Source organism: Odontomachus brunneus, unplaced genomic scaffold, assembly GCF_010583005.1.
Source record: "Odontomachus brunneus isolate Ranch 3 - 2012 unplaced genomic scaffold, Obru_v1 Obru_scaffold_001, whole genome shotgun sequence".
Taxonomy (NCBI): Eukaryota; Metazoa; Arthropoda; class Insecta; order Hymenoptera; family Formicidae; genus Odontomachus; species Odontomachus brunneus.
Window position 1 is genome coordinate 1,296,201 of NW_022639451.1, and position 20,090 is coordinate 1,316,290.

A 20,090-nucleotide genomic window follows, 5' to 3' on the forward strand; every position below is an offset into this window, starting at 1 on the left:
CCCCCTACTCTCTTTCTCTCTGTATCTGTCTTCTGATATTATACTATATGTGTATAGCGGTGATAATGGATAGTAATCTTTAGTAGCGCATTGATATCACTAAAGTGAATCGTTTCTCTCGTACGCGCGGCGGTTCGTCTCGATTGAAGAATGAAATCAAATGTCTTAGAATGTCTTCTAAGACGTGTACTAAGACATATACTAAGAATATCTAGTCGATCAGATATTGTTGAAACGTGATTCTTTTACAGAACAAAATTGAAATGAACATAGTGATGTTAATATACTGTAAAATCTATTTTTTTAAATAACTTTTTCTAACTCTCAAAATTTTATTTTATTTTTATTATCACGGTCCTATAACCTCTTAAAAGGAGGTTTTGGTTTAGATACTCGAAATATACACACACACATTAGGAGATTATTATGAATTCTTTTCAAAGAAATGGATAAAGATATCGATATAAAGTTTTGATAATGTGTATGTACTATCCATATCATTATTTTAGTTATAAAAAAATTATATTAGAAATTGATATTCTTTACGTCCACATTCTTTACGTTGGCCGCCTTTAATTGGCGACATTACAGTTCGTGTAATAATCTGAAACAAATGGGACAAGAAAAATGGATCTTTTGTTATATGCAGAAAGTAAAAACTTAACGAAATAGCGCCACTTCAGAGTTATAATTTTTCCCTTTTCTCTCTCTTTTTTTTTTTTTGTAGAGTTCTGGTGTAAAAATATTAATTTTAGAGATTTACCAAAGGATTTACGTTCATTTTTTTAGCAAATTTAATACGTAAGAAGTTTTTGAATTTTCTTATTTTATTTGTTTTTGATTATTACACAAGCTGCAAAGTTATCTGCTAGTTAGAAGCATTTGGCCTAGCACAAAAACTTGAACAGAATCTCAATTTCTCAAAATCATTTTTTTTTATACTTAAAACAATGATGAATAATATGGTCAAAACTCTGTACCAACATCTTTATTTATATTTCTACACTGATGAAAAAATTACTTTGAAATCAGCAAATATTTCTTTGATGGGTGCCATTAACATATTTATTTATAAATCTAAATTCTCTTTATTTAAACCAAATATTGTTTACTTAAATTAGGTAAACAATATTTGATTTAAATAAAGAGAATTTAGATTTAAGTAAATATGTTAATAGCATCAAAAATATATTTGTTGATTTTAAGATAATTTTTCCCTCAGTGTATGAAAACAATCCGTAAAAACCTCCTATACCTCGACTATCCAAAGCAGAACCTCCCCTTAATTTTAATTTCGCCTTTTTCTTTGAGCGCGTTTCCTGCAAAATCGTCGCGCGCACAACGAATAACGAAGCTGAGTTGCTCGCCTTTACTGCCTGTATTGCAAACTTGCCTTGTGCATAAGCGATTCAGCAAGAAGGAAATAATAGACTGCGGAATACGGCGACGAGAGAGAAAAATAGAAAGAGAGTACTCGATCAATGTAAGACGTCGAGGCGTCCTTCCAGAATCAGAGCTCTAACAACCGCTTGGCATAATACATTGTAAAAGGAATTCTCGATAAAAAGAGAACGAGAAAGAGCGACAGGAAGACATTATATACAAATTCTCCGGCCAATCGAAGCACACTTCTGCCGCAGTTTTTCTACGTTTACGTTTTTGCCTCTCGAGGTCGCGAGATAAAACAGACAGTCGGTATAATAAGCGAAACTAATAAAGCGAGTTTGCATCGCGCTCGCATCGATATGCGCTCGTGCATAATATGAATCATTATTAGTTCATTAGTCAATTTGTGTAATCTGTGCAGAAATGAAATCCGCGTGAAGCGAATCGCATCCCGCGAAATACCGCTCGGATTTAAACGCTCGCGAGCTCGAGAGACGCAGCTGGCTGAAAAGTCGCGGGCAAGCGTCTCCGTCGCGCGCTCCGCGGGGGGAGCGGGTCATTTTGAAAATTAGGGTCCACAATTTCGGGACGGACCGTATGTTTAATTCGCCGACCAAAGCGCTGCGCTTCGCCGTAACAATCTTTCCGTACTTTCGCAGGTGCGCCGGAGGCAGAGCGACAGGTACATAGTACATGGGCTCGTATATCGCGTTTTCCGTACACTCGCCGTTGCAATGCGGGCAAAATGGTGGCGTTGCATAAAGCATAGCGAGGCGGCGCGGCGCAGGGAGAAGACGCGCGGGAATGAGGACATAATTCGGTTGGTATGCACACGTTTCCATGCGCCGTCGCCACAAGTGGTGGGTTAGTTCATCAGGCATGTTGATGAGACATGCACAATTTAGCGGGTTGACTTTTTACGTTACCGCCTACGTTTTCGCTCTCCCGCTCGCTCCCTACTGATGCGCGCGCGAGCACGACGAGGGTGGCGATGACCCGTCGCCCAAGTTTAATACCCTTTCTTCATTCGCCGTAATTACGAGTGGAATTTAAATTACGATGGGATCCTGCGACCAGCCCATATTAGAGGTTTCCATTAGAAATTCGCAATAAAAATACATGCATTATACTTTGGTATCATGAAAAACGGAATGATACATAGACAGAAAAAGCAATTCCGTGTGGCTGAATTTCCTATTACTTAAGGATCAGATGAAAAACTCGGTTGTACGAACAGAAAGATTCCTATACACTGAAGGATTATTTTTGTACTTGGAACTGAAATATTTGGCATGTACGATTTAGTTGACATTATCATGCTTTTTACTTGTGTTAAATAGAATATATTAAGGAGAATTTACTTAGCAGAAAAGCAGATAACAAAAAGGCAGAAGCCTATCAGAACTCGCATTGATAGAAAAGTGGAAACTAGTTAAAACTACTATCTGATCATTAATATGAGTTCTGATTGGCTTCTGTTTTCTGCTTTTATGGCAAGATGTAAATGCGCCCTTAGTAAAAAAGCAGAAGAACATATATGTGATAACGAAAGTTTTTGTTTGCAAATATTTGATTGATTTTATTTGAGCGAAATTTTGGACCGCTATACTAAATTTTTATTTCGACAACAAAATCCTTTCTTCAGTGTAGAAAGTTGCTACTCACAAGTAAACCTACCCAAAGGTTACACTCCGATTTATTTTTAATTTGGCACAAATGTAAAAGTACAAAAAATATTTAGATCATACTTTTTCATTTTGGCCCACTTTGAGTTTCGCGGGCAGTTTATAGCTTTTTAATGTTCTCATTCCTATCATCAACAAGTACAACAAAAATGCATAAGAAATAAAAGTGAATACAAGATATACGCGTTTTTGATTTGCTGAATATGAGGTCATATGTGTAAAATTATTTATATAAATAATAAAATGATTAAACAAAACATGAAAAAAGTTGAAAAAAATTACTTTTACAAATAATTTCTCGGCCGAAATTTGACCAATTTTTGACTAATTTAGCACTGATTTGAAATATTTTGGTTGGAATCTGGGCTAAAGAAATTTAGAATAATTCATGTCTCAGCTATGCCGATTTTGTTAAAATTTTAATTAAAATGGCCGGATTTCTCTCTCGGTTTAGCCGAGATTTGAACCATTTTTGACTAATTTAGCACAGATTTGAAATATTTCAGTTGGAATCTCGGCTAAAGAAATTTAGAATGGTTCGTGTTTCAGCTATGCCGATTTTGTTATAACTATTTAACTATATTATATACTCAATTTTATTTTTTATGCATTCTTGTTGATGATAGAAGTTTGAACATTAAAAAGCTATAAATTTCCCATGAAACTGAAAGTGGGTCAAAATGAAAACGTATGACCTAAATATTTTTGTTGTACTTCTACATTTATGCCAAATTAGAAAGAAATCGGAGTGTAGTTTTGGATAGGTTTACTTGTCAGTCAATTGCTTTCAGTCATCTCAACCGAGTTTTAATGCAACTGCATGTTAAGACGAATGTTTTCGGTGACAGTAACAGAGATATTATTTTTCGTCAGCGAATTTTTTGTTTGCTCTCCATTTGGTTACTCAAACTGAATTTTTTTCCGTATGGCACACGGAAAGAAAACTTTGGTTAGATTAACTAACTTGAAGTAAAATACGAACGAGAAAGACAGAAATTCTAGTTGAAGTTACTTAATAATTCCGTCGGAATTATTAAGATTTCTAATTGACTTAAACAGAATTTTAGTAATCTTAATCGAAATTTCTAAATTTTTCATATTTCACCAGAAATTGGTTAATTAAATTAAATCATTTTTTTTCCGTGTAGGGAATGAATCTTGCTTTCGTGTAGAAGATAAGAAGAAAATAATTATGTAAGGAGTAGAATGTCATAAAAAAATCGATCTTTGAAAATATAACAATTGATGAAGCGTATGGAGAAAAATGTTTGCATTAACATGAAGTTTGGTAACAATAAACGAATCGTTTTGGTTGAAGAAAACGAAATTTCTGATTTTTATAATCAAATTTGGGTCATAAGAATCACGTACAAACACATAGAGAGAAATTCTGTATTTTTCAATCAAAACATTAATTTATTTATTAAAGTCAAACTTCACTTTAACACAACCAAATCTTTTCTTTTGCTCGCGAACGTAATATCTTTCTCCATTAACTATAATTGGAATTTAGATGACGACAAAATTCTTCGGCTTATATTAGAAATTCCTACTAGAAATTCGTACTGAAAATACACGCGTTATTCCGATATCACGAAAGATGGAATGATATGATAGAAGATAAATCTTGATTTCACGAAGAAGATAAAAGGGTAATTTCGTGAGAGAGATAAAACGTCATAAATTGATCTTCGAAAACGCAACAATCGGTGGAGCGCGCGGGAACGATACATCGACGCGCGAATTTTATTTTCGGCGCGTTAACGCGCGTTTGTGTTTTGCGAATTATCGCCGCGGTGTGTGCTACATTTTTCGCGTGCCCGATAACGAGAAATAATGCGTGCTGGCGGTGTACACGCTGAACAATGCGTATTCGCGCGCAGAGTCATGATCACTTGACCGTGCCTGTACATCAGCGCAGTCCGCGGTGTGTATCCCGGCTTACCACAAATCCACAAATTGCCAGCGTTGACTTTAATTAATGCACACTTCTCCCTATTTCCTACCATCGATTGCGTCTATGTCTCCCCCGCATCCGAGCTCGACCGCGTTGTGTCTCTGTCCGTTCCGCGTTGTCGACTACAAGCTAGGAGGCTTCAATTTGCTTCGTTGGAAACGTCCCTTTGTCTCTTTTTATTTATCGTATGTTATCGTGTATTATGCGTCGATTTTTCATTCTTATGTTTCTTTATACATTTCCTTGTTAGAGAGACAACTGCCTTCTAACGCTCGAATTTGCAGACTAATTGCAACATCAGTGCGAAGCAATCGAAGCTAGAAATGTCTTTTTCTTTTTTTTTATTTATCGTATATTACGCGTCATTTTTTATTTATTTCTTACATTTCTTATATTATGTATTGTACATTTTCCCTTTGGAGACAATGGTCTTCTATCGTCTAAATTTGCGGAATAACTTTGATATTACCCAAAGGCAGAACAAAAAATCACGACGGCGTCAAAATGATGCTAAAATGACAAAAAAATTCACTTTTCAATCACAATTACTTTTCATTTTCTTGTCATTTTGATGTCGTGATTTTATTTTTTACACGTAGAGAATATTGTAATAAAAATTACAATACAATTTTAGTAGTCTGGGAATAGATCGGCATTATTACGAAAATTGTAATAAAATATAGTAAACATGACCATAAACATAATCATTTTCGTATCGTGTATCGAAATTAGTAACGCCCTTTTGTTTCTTTATATTTATCGTATATTACATGTTGTTGTTTCATCTTTTCTCGTGTTTCTTTATTAATTATGCACTTCCAAAGGGAGTTGGATATAAAGGAACGTTTTCATAGGCCGTTGGATACAGCCTTTTGGCGCTTAAATTTGCAGAATAACTTTGATATGTGATAGCGTAAAGCTATCATAGTGATATTGTGTCTACCCTTATAGAAATATCATACTAAGAATCATTGATAATTACTTATTTTCAGTATTAAAAATACTGGATAATAAGTAATTATCAATGATTCTTAGTATGATATTTCTATAAGGATACCGAGCAATTTTGGTCTTATGTTAAACCTTGAATTCTACAACGTAGTAGGAGCTAGCAAAGTAGACTTAATTCTAACTATACAATTTATTCCTACTTTGACTCTGATGATGTCCGAAGTTTTTACTTTTTTTAGCGTCAAGATAGATGTTGAATGGAATAGTGAGACTGAAAGTAGGATAAAAATTTTGACCCGAGCTCTTTGAATAATCAATAAATCAATAATGCATATAGTTAGAAAATCCCAATAAACCAATTATTTCGACATGTTGAGGCTGTTCTGCCGATATTCTACAACGATCACCTTCGGTAAAAGTTGCCACATATTCGTTCCAGCCAAGAAAAAAGGGAAAAAACGTCGGGAAAGAAAAAGGGCGCGATATCGACGCCGTGCGATCGTAAGGCAATGGATATGATTTCGCCTCGTTATAGGGCTCGAACGAGTTTCACGCTCGGTGTCGTTTTACGCCGTTGCCCTTCCATGAGAGAGCGCATTATTATTCCCTTATTGTTTCGCACAACGCCGCCGGAGTTCGCAACTTTAATTCAACCCGTTACCAAAGCACACACTTGCCGGCAATGACGGCGGGGCCGTGTGCGAGGGCGCATCCGGCGTCGGATTAATTCGAAACGAAGAAGGAGCCGTTTCTGGTTAAGTCGCCGAGTTAGAAAATTGTTCGTCCGGAATGGCGCGGCTCGCGCCGCGAGGAATACGAACGGCGCAGTAAAGAGGGAGTCGTCGCGACCGTCGTGCGCGCGCACGGCCTTAACTCTTCATTGCGTAACCTTAACGCCGGCGTTAGACTTGTAACCATAATAGACTTTGTTCCCAACTCGTTTCCCGACCGCGGTGCATTTTGCGGGACGCCATCTCGGAAAGTACAAACTTGATCCGTTGTGTCTGCGTTACGGCAAAACTTGATACTACCGGTGCGCTGTACGCAAGGTTTTTAATTTTACATCGCGTCGCGGCTCGTGCGTATCGCGGGCAATAAACGAACCGTGTCGTGGATGGATTTCAGTATTAAAAGGTATACAGAGCCGGAAGTTAGTATTAAAAGGTATACAGAGTGATTCTGTAAAGATGCTACAGAATTTTCTGCTGAGAGGGCTCGATAAGAGGATCAATGTGAGACGGGAAGCTAATGTTCTGCGTCGCTTCCTTAAAGCTTGATCTATAATGTGTTATTTGCTTCCTGTTACTTTTTCTTTATCTCTTTCTGACTCAAGCCTTAAACCTTAAACTAAAAAAAAAACAGGAAGCAAAGAACACATTGTAGATGTGTCAGGCTTAAGGACTTAAGTCTTCCTTGCACCCCAGAACGTCCTTTTCGAAAGGAAAATTTTATTGAATTACCTATAGTTCACGTTACACGTATTATAAACTATATTTATATACATATTATACTTCTAGAAAGAAAAAGAGAAATAAAATAGAACAAACAAGTCAGGACAAAGCGCAGTAGCCTACACATATGTATATCAGCCACAATACCGAATATTAAAAAATTTCTAGGTCTTTAAGGAAGCGTCACAGAACATCTCAAATTGACCCCCCTGTAAAGTCCTGTCATCACAAAAATTTTCTAACACAGAGTGATTCTTCATAGAATCACTCTATACAAAATATACAGAATGAATTATCTAATATTAAATTTTAAAATATTTTATATTTCTTATATTATAGAAAATGTTTAAATTGTGTAGTCGAAAGAATTAGCTAACTATAATATTCCTTATAACCGCGCAATTGATTCCTTACATTTTTTCCTTATTGATTTTTCCTTAATATAAAACATAACAGAGATATTTTAAAATATAACGATTGTTCATCCTGTATATCGCGCATATGTGCATATTTTCGGAGCACTTTCGAATTTTTCTATATCACCCGCTCCGAAAGAATTCGCGAGTTTTCAGTTAAGGGGATGACGGCATAGAGTTAAGGGTCTATGGCGTAGAGCGATCATCAAAAAGTAGAAAACGTTATCATCATTTACCGACGATATTGAATTTATGTACACATAGATACTTATGGAATAAATATGATCGTCAAATAGGCGCTAACATGATACCGCTATCATTTTTTATAGATGTTATGCAAGTGTGTGTGTTACGTTGTCATTTAAATTTTCTTACACATAGACGTTACGTAAATATGAATGCGATATTCGCACGTTGCCGATATTCGCATTCTCTCCAAAATAGGTTCTTGCTGCTTTTCTAATGAATTCTTCAAATGTACTGGGTGCATCAAAGAGTTTTTAGAGAAGAGTGTTGTAGGCGCAAGCGTAGTTCGCGAATAATTTTTTGAAAAATACGTTACCTATTATTTGAGTTTTCAATATAATTAGCAACGATAATTTGAGATATCATTTTCATTTCGCACTGATCAATGTTACACTTCATTTTCGCACGTAATTTTATCATATAAATTGGAGCAGTCAATACGCTGTAATTTTTGAAAAATGAAATCAGTGTCACGATAGCAATAGTTTCACATCGTTTTTAACTTTGAGGCAGGAATACCCTATTTCATTTATGCATGTACTTTTACTATACAAAAGCACTTTTAATTTGGCCAAGTCAACACAAAGTAAAATTTGTTGGGAAATATCGTTGACGTGATACCGAATATCTTTGCAAAACTATTGTCTCGTGCTAATTCGACAAAATTAAAAACCCTTTTGCATGATAAAAGTATGTGCGAAAATAAAGCGGAATCCACGTGATCGGGAAACGATGCAGAGCGAAATAGTCAAACTTCACGTCATTTTCGAAAATACATCTTTACGAATGCGAAAATTACTTAAAAAAATTGTAAGATATTATACCAGAATGTGCTAACATTATATGATCTAAATAACCTACAGTAACATGACCGAGTTTTGGTCCATGCAGGATAGGAATCACTGTGCATGCGCGGGAATCCGAATATACTGCTACAATGGATCTAACGTTATGGGCGCGACTTTGAGATGGGAAATTATTTTCAAGATTTTGGGCGTGTTACTGAGAGTATAGGGTGACAGTAAGGCAAATTGTTATCCAAGAGACGATGCAGAAAATACGCATACTTCACGTCAATTTCGAAAATACACCTTTGCAGACGCGACCATTTCTTTAAGAAACTTTAAAAAATTATCCCTGAACTAACTTGGCCTAATTTATTTTGCAGAAACACAAAACTCATAGGTTTGAATTTTAGGTTAATAATTTAGCGGAAACAAAAAACACTTCGGTTGAATCTCGGCTTAGTAATTTAGCGAATCTTCAAAACACATCGGTCCGAATTTCACCTTAATAATTTAGCGGGAAATCGAAACATTTCGGTTCAAGTCTCGGCTTAATAATTTAATTTGTTGTCTTTAATTTGTCGTCTTGTCAACAACAAACGCGTATACATAAGAAAATATTTCCGAAGAAATAGTATATCGTATATGATACGATATAACAAGTTATAAAGTATGTTAATCAAATAGTATATATAGTATGCATGCATTGCATACATATAAAGCATATATAAAGCATATATAAAGCATAAAGAAAGCATATATAACATATACATATGAATATGAACATATAAATATGACATGTAGAAATATATTAATTTAATGTATCATCAAGTAATAATCCGACGAGAAGGAAGCCTGCCGAGTCAAAATTTCAATTAGCCATTATTATGTAAGAATGATTCAATTCAAAAAATTATAAACTTTTATCAATGGATACTTCATTCATATCTTTTTAATCCGAACAAATAAATTCAAGCCTTATAGATGCTTGAAATAAATTAAGAAACAATTTTTTTATTTCTTACTAGTCACGTCTTTTCGCACATTTTTCTAAAGATTGAGGTAGTCAGTATTCTTAAAGAAATGGAAATGCTTGACTCGTTGAACTATTGCAAAAATCTCAGAGCTAAATTCTTTGGTTGGATCATTCTTACGTAACTCTAGCGAATTGCAAATTCCAATTCTTACTTTACTTCCCGTCGGACCCAATGCGATTTACGTTTACGTGCATGTAATCTACGTAAAGTGACGCTTTGTGTCTACTATATGAGCGTCTAAATTGAGCGCTCACCATTGCGCGTCGTCCCACGGTGTCCAGGGTCCACCAGCCATCCTGTCGCTGCATCTGACACTGCAATGGTCCTCGCATCCCACGTCGTCTGTAATTCACTCCCGATCGCGATAATCTAACGGAGGTTTCACGAAAAATCCCGTCTTTCTTGAGGGATACACTCTGAATTGCGAATTGCGTATGAAATATCGCGAACTGTGTCTTTGAGGAAATATCGGCCTTTCGGATAAACGACGAATATGTGCGACGAATTCAGCAACGGTCCGATCGAGATGTAGTGTAACGCTTTGATACACACGCGATGTGAATCGCTTACGAAGAAAACGGAATCCGCGAGCGAAGGGAACACGCAACGGGAAGGCTAATCTCGCGAAATCTCTCGACGCGTGGGCAAAGTAATCTGTACGAAATTTTCACGTACGACACGGAATACCCCTAATGTAACGTTTCGATGGTGTAGCGTAGTAGGCTGCAATACAGCTCCGCAATATTTTTGCGGATGACAACTCCGTAATACTTTTGCGAGGACAATTCCGCAATGTTTTTGCGGATAACAGCTCCGCAATACTTTGCGAAGACAATTTCGCAATGTTTTTGCGGATAACAGCTCCGCAATACTTTTGCGAAGACAATTTCGCAATGTTTTTGCGGATAACAGCTCCGCAATACTTTTGCGAAGACAATTCCGCAATGTTTTTGCGGATAACAAATCCGCAATATTTCTGCGAAGTTCGCTCGCGACTCTTTCGCAAATACGACCCGGTGAAATTCGCAAACCTATAAAATTAATAATCGCGAACGCGAGCGTGAATGAAAAATAAAAATTATGAAGATTGTGACGATAGAGATAAAGATTCTGTTCAAAATTTACACGAGAAAAATATTACCGAGTGAGACGTCTATCTTCGTTCGAAGGAACTTTTTGCACGCCGCATAAGTAAACAATTGCTCGCATGTCTGACTTATGTACATCGCATTTTTTGCAAGGAACCAACACTTGCTAACATTGTCTCTGCGTTAGGAAACTCTAACTCTAAGTAAAAAATTGAAATCTAAAAATTTTCCGACGATCGTAAAATTAATTTTGCGAGCAATTTATATAATCACGTTAGATCGCTTCGCGCAGATCGTGTCACACGATATCGAATTTTACTTAATAACGAAGCACGAACTCTATTTTATGAAATATAATCGCGATTCAAGATCACGCAAAAAAGAAAATTGAAAAAATTAACGACCAGCGGAAGATCTGTGACGCGAGTGATGTGATTGCACATTTTATGTAGCACAATTTCTGTGGCGCAATTCCTTTGCGTATTGGGGCAATCTCTTTGCACGTTGGCGCACTGCTCGAGATACCTGAAAGATCGCATTCAATAAAACTGAATAATTTTACAAAATTTTGAATGTTCAGAGCGTATACTCAATACTTTAAGCATCTATCAGATAGTGTTGGATTAATCAAAATTTTCTCCGATAAAAATCGTTGACCTAAGTTAATCAATTTCAAAATATATATACATTGGGAGGAAAATATTTGAAAATTTATTTGCCAAATTTATGTAAAATATGTATTATCACTAATATTATTATTTGAAAAAGCGATCTTTCAATTGTTTCAAGCAATGTGATTTTTATTGGACGGCACGTACACATACTACACTACAGTAAAGTAAATCGCATTGATTCAGTAAACATGCACTACATCGAAAGACTTTTTGTCTTTCTATTATCAATATCTTTCTTGTTTTGACTCACCAAACTGCCGATCAGGGTAGCCACATTCTGCTTTCGTTTCTGGAACAAAAAATGCGATTTCGCCGATTAGATTTGTGCTTTGATAACGATTTGAGTGAAGAAGTTTGAAGAATTAAAAAAAAGTAAACGCGATATTTTTCACGCTGGAAAAATTTTTCGGAATGCATTCACACTTGGAATATTCTACTTTCTTTTTTTTCGACGTTGCAAATAAATCTTTTAATCGGAAAAAATAAAAATTTTTCAAGTCGCGATGTTACTCAGAAAAATTCTTCCAGCGTGTAATTACGATTTAACGCGATCTTTGATTCGATTCAAATTATCTCGATTAAGAGCAAGAGAATTATCAATCTTGTCGAATTTCTAATTATAAATGTTAATTAATAAAGCTCACCTTCGAGCTAACCCCGCTTGGCTCGAGCCAGATCCTCCGGCGCAGCAGCCCCTAAGAGTCGGCTGGTCGTCTGTTTCGTCTCTGCGACAGAAAGCAGATTTAATTTAGTATTACACACGACAATGGAGGCATTAAGAAACTCGATTTCAAACAAAAGAATTTCCAGTTTTGTCGGAATTATGAATTTAAATTAGTGAAACTCACCTTCGCGCCAACTCTGCCAGGCCCGAGCCGGGTCCTCCGGCGCAGCATCTCCTTAGAGTCGAATGCTTGTCTCTGCAACAAAAAACAGATTTGATTGAATATTAATTAGTTACACGACGATGGAGGCATTAAGGAACCTGATTCCAAACAAGAAAATTCTCAGTTTTGTCGGATTTTCAATTATAAGTATAAATTAGTGAAGCTCACCTTCGAACTGACTCAGACAGGCTGAATCCTCCGGCGCAGCATCCCTCACTCATCGCATCCCCTAGAGCCGCGTAACTGCGTCTGCTCTATTGGATCTCTGTGACAGAAATTTAATTTAATTTAGTAATTTAATAATTTAGTATCAATTATAGTTACACGCGACAGCAAAACGAGGAAAAGAAATTGTAACGGCACACTCGAGTTCCTTTCCAATGCGCAAGAAGAAATAATTAAATCATAGCTAAATAAGGAAGTAATAATATCCGATTAATTAATAGATGATGATATTAATATCTAATGGATGATGATATTAATGATCGACAATCATATAATATCCGAAAGTATCAATTAATTACACACGACAGCACGACGAGGTAAGGAAATCGTCGTAACGGCACGTTCGAGTCGCTTCCCAATACGCAATAAAAATAATTAAATGATAACCGAATAAAGAAGTAATAATACTCAAATAATAAATGCATAATGATAATATTCGACTGGCATTGAGGAACTCGTTCGCGACGTTTCTGTATCTAACAAGTAAAAAGGTAAATGAAACGTAGTAATTACTTGTCGCGGTAAAGCCCGTAACACCTGTTCGCGTGAGCAGCACGCGTTTTAATTTGTCTTAATTATCGCGTGAATTGTCGCGAAGTCGAAACGCGGTATTAAAAATCGGCACGGAATAATTTAGAAAATAACGCGGCAGGTCCCGATGTGCTCGTCTTGACGGTTGAGAGTGTTGTGCCGTAACGCTCGAGCACGTGCTCGCGTACGTGTGTTTACATGATCCGACCGCGCGCCCCCCAAGCGCCGCTCAGTCAGCGGTACGAGCGGGCCGTTTACCTAGCCTTTGTGGAGTCTACAGTTTTTGTTAGAGCCGTTGCCCAGGTATTGTTATTATCGATTATTTAATCATCATTATTTCGTTATTATCATCAATATTTAACGTAAAGGACAATAAGAGTTCAAGCACAGGTTGAATAGTGTTATTAAAACTATTAAAAAATAGTGACCCAATCTCATAATGAGAAGAAATTTATTAATCATCAAACGCGTTTCAGTCTAATCTTTTTTTTTTTTTTTATTTCTTTTAGTTCGTTATTATCCACTCGCGGATATTATCACACGATTGTCGAGTAGATATTATTATCGCTACTATTTAATATTCGAATATTATTACTTCTTTATTCGATTATTTAATTTATTCGGTTATTATTTATATGTTTATAACTTTTGATAGGAGCATTTTCCAAAGAAATGTTTCAGATAAAGTTTATTTTTCTTTTTCCGCAGAATTTAAATATGTAACATTGTATAGGGAGTCCCATTTGAAACTTTGAAGTTATCTCCCGCCCCTCTTCAAGGGGGGCGGAAGTGGATTTTTGTTTACGTAGTTAGAAAAGCCCCTCGAATATATGAAACTTTCTCATGAACAACTTTTTGATAGGACAAATATAATTTAGAGATAATTTAGAGTTATTAGCTTGTAACATTTTACGTGGGCCACTCTGTATACAAGGTGTTCAACATAATAAACATTCGTACGATTTTTAAGACGCTTTCGACAATTTAAAGAAAAAATTGTAAGATGAACATTTATTTTATGCCAACTATTACTTGCAATAAAAAAAAGTTGGGAAAAAAATTTTTTCATAAAAATATTGTTACCTTGACTTTTTTAAATGATTCGATGCAATTTCTTTTATAATATTGTAGTCGACTTTAAGACAAATTCAACGAACTATCAAAGATCATTTTTACCAATTTTTATTATCAAATTTGCAGAATTATTTTAAATAGCAATACTTATAAGCTCTCAAACAACTTTTAATATTTAAATTTATATTTTTAGTCAGAGTTTGTAAATATACTGCCATTGAAAATTTGAAATGCTGCAAATTTGATATTAAATATCGATAAAAGTGATATTTCTGATGGTACGTTGAATTCCTCTTAAAATTCTTTTTACAATATTATGAAAAAATGTCATTTAAAAAATTCAGCGTCCCATTGATTTGTTTCACGAAAAAAATTTTCTTTCAATTTTTTTATTGCAAGTGGTAGCATGAAACAGATGAATATTCATCTCACAAACTTCTCTTTGAATTTACGGAAGTGTCTCAAAAACGTTAAATACATTGTAATCTGAACACTACGTACACTACATAAGATGACGCTTTTTGAGCGTTTAAATTGTACACTTACTATTGCGCGACGATATCCGACGACATTCTCCGGGTAGGAATTTAAAAGAGGGCTTGTAAAGGCCCTAAATAGTTTTTCCCCATTTCTGTCTAGGCGCCATTCAGGCAAGCTCGAATAGGCTCTGTACAGAGATGTAACGCTTTTGTAAGTCAGGGTTCGATTTGTAAATCGGACGAGACCCTATTCCGGCACGCCTATATAGGTCCTATTTGGATACGCCTAAGTAGAAAAAAATATTCTTTTATGTATGGGTATGTACTACTTTTTTTCTAATAGAAACTATATATATATATATATATTCGTAAAGGTCACAGCGTTTGCTGATTTTATTTGGAAACTTTAGATTACTTGATTCTAATGCTACATCACATTTAAAAATTCCCACTGTCACTGGTGGGACTCGAACCTGGACTCTGCCTGAGGCACCTTTGGATTATGAATCTCTTGCCTTAAACACTATGCCACTTCTTCAATCGATATTAGCGTCTTACATTTTGTCCATATGTGTTGTGATTAATACAATAATATAATTTTTTTATAATATAACTTAATAAAATGATATAATTTTAATAAAAATTATATTTTTCATACTTTTGTTGTTAATTTAACTCTTAGCTAATAAGGTTAGGTTTACAAAATCCCGCACTTCCATTTCGTTATTTTTAAATTTTTATTTAAAAATTATTAGTATTATTAGTTATAGTAGTAAGTATTATTTATTATAGTAAAAATTTTTTTATTGTTGATTGTTATTAAATAAATAAAATCATAAAAGACTATAAACTTGACCCGGGTCAGTTGTGTCATCGCGGCGCTCCGTATCCGTTCAACTTCCTCAGCATGCAGCCGTTGTTTCACTTCGGTCGCACTTCACTCTTTTCACTTGCAATCGCGGTCGTTTTAATGACGCCTCACGTTTTAACGGAAAGTACACGCAAATTTCGGAAGTATATTCACAAATCGAACGGAAAAAACCATGAACCGAACGTCACGATGCTTTCGACAACATAGAGAAAAAGAAAGAACATCTCGTTTCGCAAACATTTAAATATTCCAAGAAAGAAAAAGAAAACGAAATTTTTGTGTCGCGAAAATTTTAATTCTTGATTTCAACTTTGAATTCAAACTTTCATTTTAACCGAAGTGATATTAATAATCCGTAATTTATACCATCATGTGTGAAAAATTGAAGAAATTTGAAATAAGTCGTTCGTAAATTTTATCGCGAGTCTCGCGTATAATGGCGCAATTCTGATGCGCCAGTCTGAAGCGCAATTTTGATACGTCATTGTAAGACGCAATTGTTTTTAAATCTAATTTTAAATTCTAGCTTTCATTTTGATCGAAGTGACATTATAACCCGTCATATGTGAAAAATTGAAGAAATTTGAAATAAATCGTTCGTAAATTTTATCGCGAGTGAAAAAAATAATCGCGAGTCTCATGTATAATAGCGCAATTCTGATGCGCCAGTTTGAGACGCAATTTTGATGCGTCATTGTAAGACGCAATTTTGATGCGCAATTTCAAAGCGCAAGTCTGCGATGTATATTCTGCACTGTTTGACACAATTGGAGAACCGAATAAATCTTTTCGAATAATATCTTCAATTAAATATAATAAGTTCATTTATGTAGTAAATAAGACGACTATTTAAAGAAGAGATGTCCTAATTGCATTAAACAGTGCATTTCAGTAAACAGCACAAACACACACACACACGTGTAAAAACCCTACACTGAGAGACAAATTTTTATAATTCGTAACTATAATTTTATAATGAAATTATTATAGCCACGGGAAATATACTTGTAGTAAACGATAATAACATTATATTTATATTTTTGCTATTATTTTATTATTAGCTCAACAAAAAATATGACTGATGTTGTAAACGACTTATTGAATGACTAATTTTGAGTGAGATTAATGATTTTTTTTCTCTAAGTGCGCATTCAAAAAATCTACAAGCTAGGTAAATTGCATTGATTGAGAGATTTTGTAAATGCCCATCACTTTAGAACTTTGAATCACTTTTCGTGTTCATGTTTCTGACTCACCGAAATATCAGAGTCTCAGGATCGGTTACATTCTGCATATCTGAAGCAAAAATATAACATTACAGATTAGGTACGATGACCAAAATAACTTGATGAAACAAAAAATATATAGATACGTAGATACATAGAGCGTATTAATTTTTTTCTATTGTTATAACATTTTGCTATTGTTTTGCTATTGTTTTGCTATTATTAATTTTAATTTTTGTATCGCATACACAGAAAAACATCATTCTAATGTTGTATAGTTTATTTTACTTCTTTTAAATAATGACTATTTTTTTAACGAAGAATATTTTCTTGATGATAGTCTTCAAATATACTCATCACAAATTTAAGAAAAGCTCATTATCATGTATTCAAAAGAAAAAGTTATTCTACTTACAAAAATATTATAAAACTATCCAAGAAACTCTACCAAAGAATTTCAAAATATTGGAAATCATGCGCAACGTCTCCCAACCCGTTTGTTTGTTTACGTACGCGTCAAAGGCGCTCGACAATCATTTATGCTTACATATACTATTTTTTCCGAGACCACGTGGTTTCTGTCAACAAAATAAGCTCAGAAGCATTGTTACGTTATGTATTCATGACTTAATATTTTCGTAACAGTAACATTCCTTCTTGATATTTAAACTGTCAAAATGCATAATTACTTTTACTTCTTTTTTATCTCTAAGTCGGGATAATAAAATCTTTCTCGAACGAATATATTAACATTTAAATAACTTGATTAAACAAAAATAAAATTAGTTCGACTTTATGTAGTAAACAAATCAAATTTTTATTTTAATTTAATATTCTTGATTGGAATACTAAATTTATTAGAATTTAGAATGTATTTTGAGTAAACTTCATGCTTCTAATGAATCTGATATATCTGATTCTTATTATAATGAACTTATATTATTGTTGAATTTATAATGTGATAATGAATTTATTTCTGGATATATAAAAGCACTTATAAAATATTTGAAATAACTAATATTTACTTGAATGCAATGTATATTTTTCTATGTATAGATTTATGCTTCAAAATTGCGCTTTGCAACTTGTACAACTACATGTCCAAATTTGCAATATCAAAGAGTTTCGTCGAATAATAACTTTGATGGAATATAATAAGTTCGAGTATCCAGTAAATAAGACAGTTTAAAGAAGAAATCTCATAATTATCGAAATTACAAAAGAAAGTATGTAAAAAAGTTTAGAAAATGCTACGGGAAATATATGAATTTACCTTCGAGCCGACCCTGCTTGGCCCGAACCGGATCCTCCGGTATAGCATGGGTCCATCGCATTTCCCGGGAACCGCACCCATCGTGTGGCCACAAGCTCCGTTATATCTGAAACAAAAAGCAAATCTTCTGGTTAGCCATATAAATAAACGTAAATATCAAGAATAGGGAGGCTCAAGAGCGTACATTTCTCTTTTAAATTGGTGAAGATAGAAAGTAATAGTCACCCTTGGGATTCTAGAATGCTGCCGCTGCTTAAAATGATCTTAGCACAATAATCGCACACGCGAATAATGAAGAAATTTCTCACGCACGTTTACAATGATCTAAAATATTGGAAATCACGCGCGACGTCTCCCGATCTGTTTACACACGCATTAAACACTGTTATGATCGCTCGGCGATCGCCCGTATTTATATATATTATTCTCCGCGAGACCACGTGACTTCTGTCAACAAAACGAGCTCGAGGGTACCGTTACGTTATCTATTCATGACTTAACAATAACATTATACATTCCTTCTTGATATTCAAACTGTCAGAATACATAATTGCTCTTTTCAATCTCCAGGTCGGGATAATAAAATCTCCTTTCAACATATTTATATAAAGAAAGGACTTATTTAAGGATTTATATTTAAATAAAAAAAGGACTTATTTAAGGATTATTTAATTATTCTATTATCCAATATAGTCATTATCAAAAATACAAATATAATATGATAGACTATTAAAATAATAAAATATTAAATAAATAATAACAAGTTCATCTTTAAATCTTAATATGGAAATCGTCAACGTGGATAATGCAATTAGATAATACAGTATTAAATAATTTTTAAATAAATCCTTTGTTTATTTGAATATAAATGTATGCTTCGAAAAAAGATCTCATTATCGCAAATTTAAAAAACGATTTATATTACTCGTAACTGTGTGAACTTATTCAGAAAAATATAATCTTATTTTTAGCGGAAATCCTCTTATATATCACAAATAAAGAATATTTCTTTTATGGCTACTAAGAGGTCTGTGTATGGGATCTCAGTGATCTCTTTATTTTTGATTTTATCATCAAAGCCTTTAATTATTTAATCTCTTATGTATTGGCTCAAGAAAATTTTTCTAAAATCAAGTGGAAAATATTTTAAACACAATATTTTCAAAGTTAAAGAAATTTTGTCAAGTACAAGAGTTTCTTAATAGAAATATCCTCTAGTAAGAGGGTATTCCGCTTCAAGTAAGATCAATCCTTTTGATTGAAAAATGGAGAAAGAACAAAAATTAAAATAATATTTAATAGACACTCAATTAATATTTCACTTCATTGGAAGAGAAATAAAACTCTCATTTGATGAGAATTTTTGTTTAGAATATGGGATTACAAGAAATAGTACCCTGCAACTAGGGTTGCTTTTTTGGGTGTTAGATCTCTGTTTTGGTTTTAAAAGAATCTCCTCTTGAGGCTATGCATATGTTATCTCTGGTTTGCTTTTAAAAGAATCTCCTCTTGAGGCTATGCATAAGAGGATATCCTCTACAAATAAGATTATATTTTTTTTCCTTAGGTGCATATGTTAAATATTTCAACATACATACGTGACAAGAGAAACTTCAATAAAAGTATTAGGACCTTAACTTAGTTTCCGCCCAAAAAATACTGAGAAAAAGCATTTATTGTAAAAAATTTATTTAAATTATTTCAATGAAAGTATTTTCCATCACTTTCTACAACTTTTTGCCATCTTTCTGGCAACTGGGCGATACCATCTCGATAAAACGATGTTTGTTTCGAAGCAATCCATTCGTCCACCCATTCTCGCACTTCTTCAACATTTCGGAAGCGTGT

At 34.3% G+C, this 20,090-nt stretch overlaps 1 protein-coding gene and 1 long non-coding RNA gene across 2 annotated transcripts in view; one reads left to right on the plus strand and one right to left on the minus strand.

Annotated features, from left to right (window-relative positions):
• Positions 1 to 20,090, plus strand: part of LOC116847839 (lachesin-like) — a 549,068-nt gene that overhangs the window by 436,829 nt on the left and 92,149 nt on the right. The gene's annotated exons all lie outside the window — the stretch shown is intronic.
• On the minus strand, positions 14,953 to 18,617 carry LOC116847895. Its single transcript, XR_004378854.1, has 5 exons — positions 18,468 to 18,617; positions 18,243 to 18,348; positions 17,385 to 17,547; positions 17,000 to 17,039; positions 14,953 to 15,158 (listed from the first exon to the last, which is right to left on the minus strand). It is a non-coding gene; the product is annotated as an uncharacterized LOC116847895 (long non-coding RNA).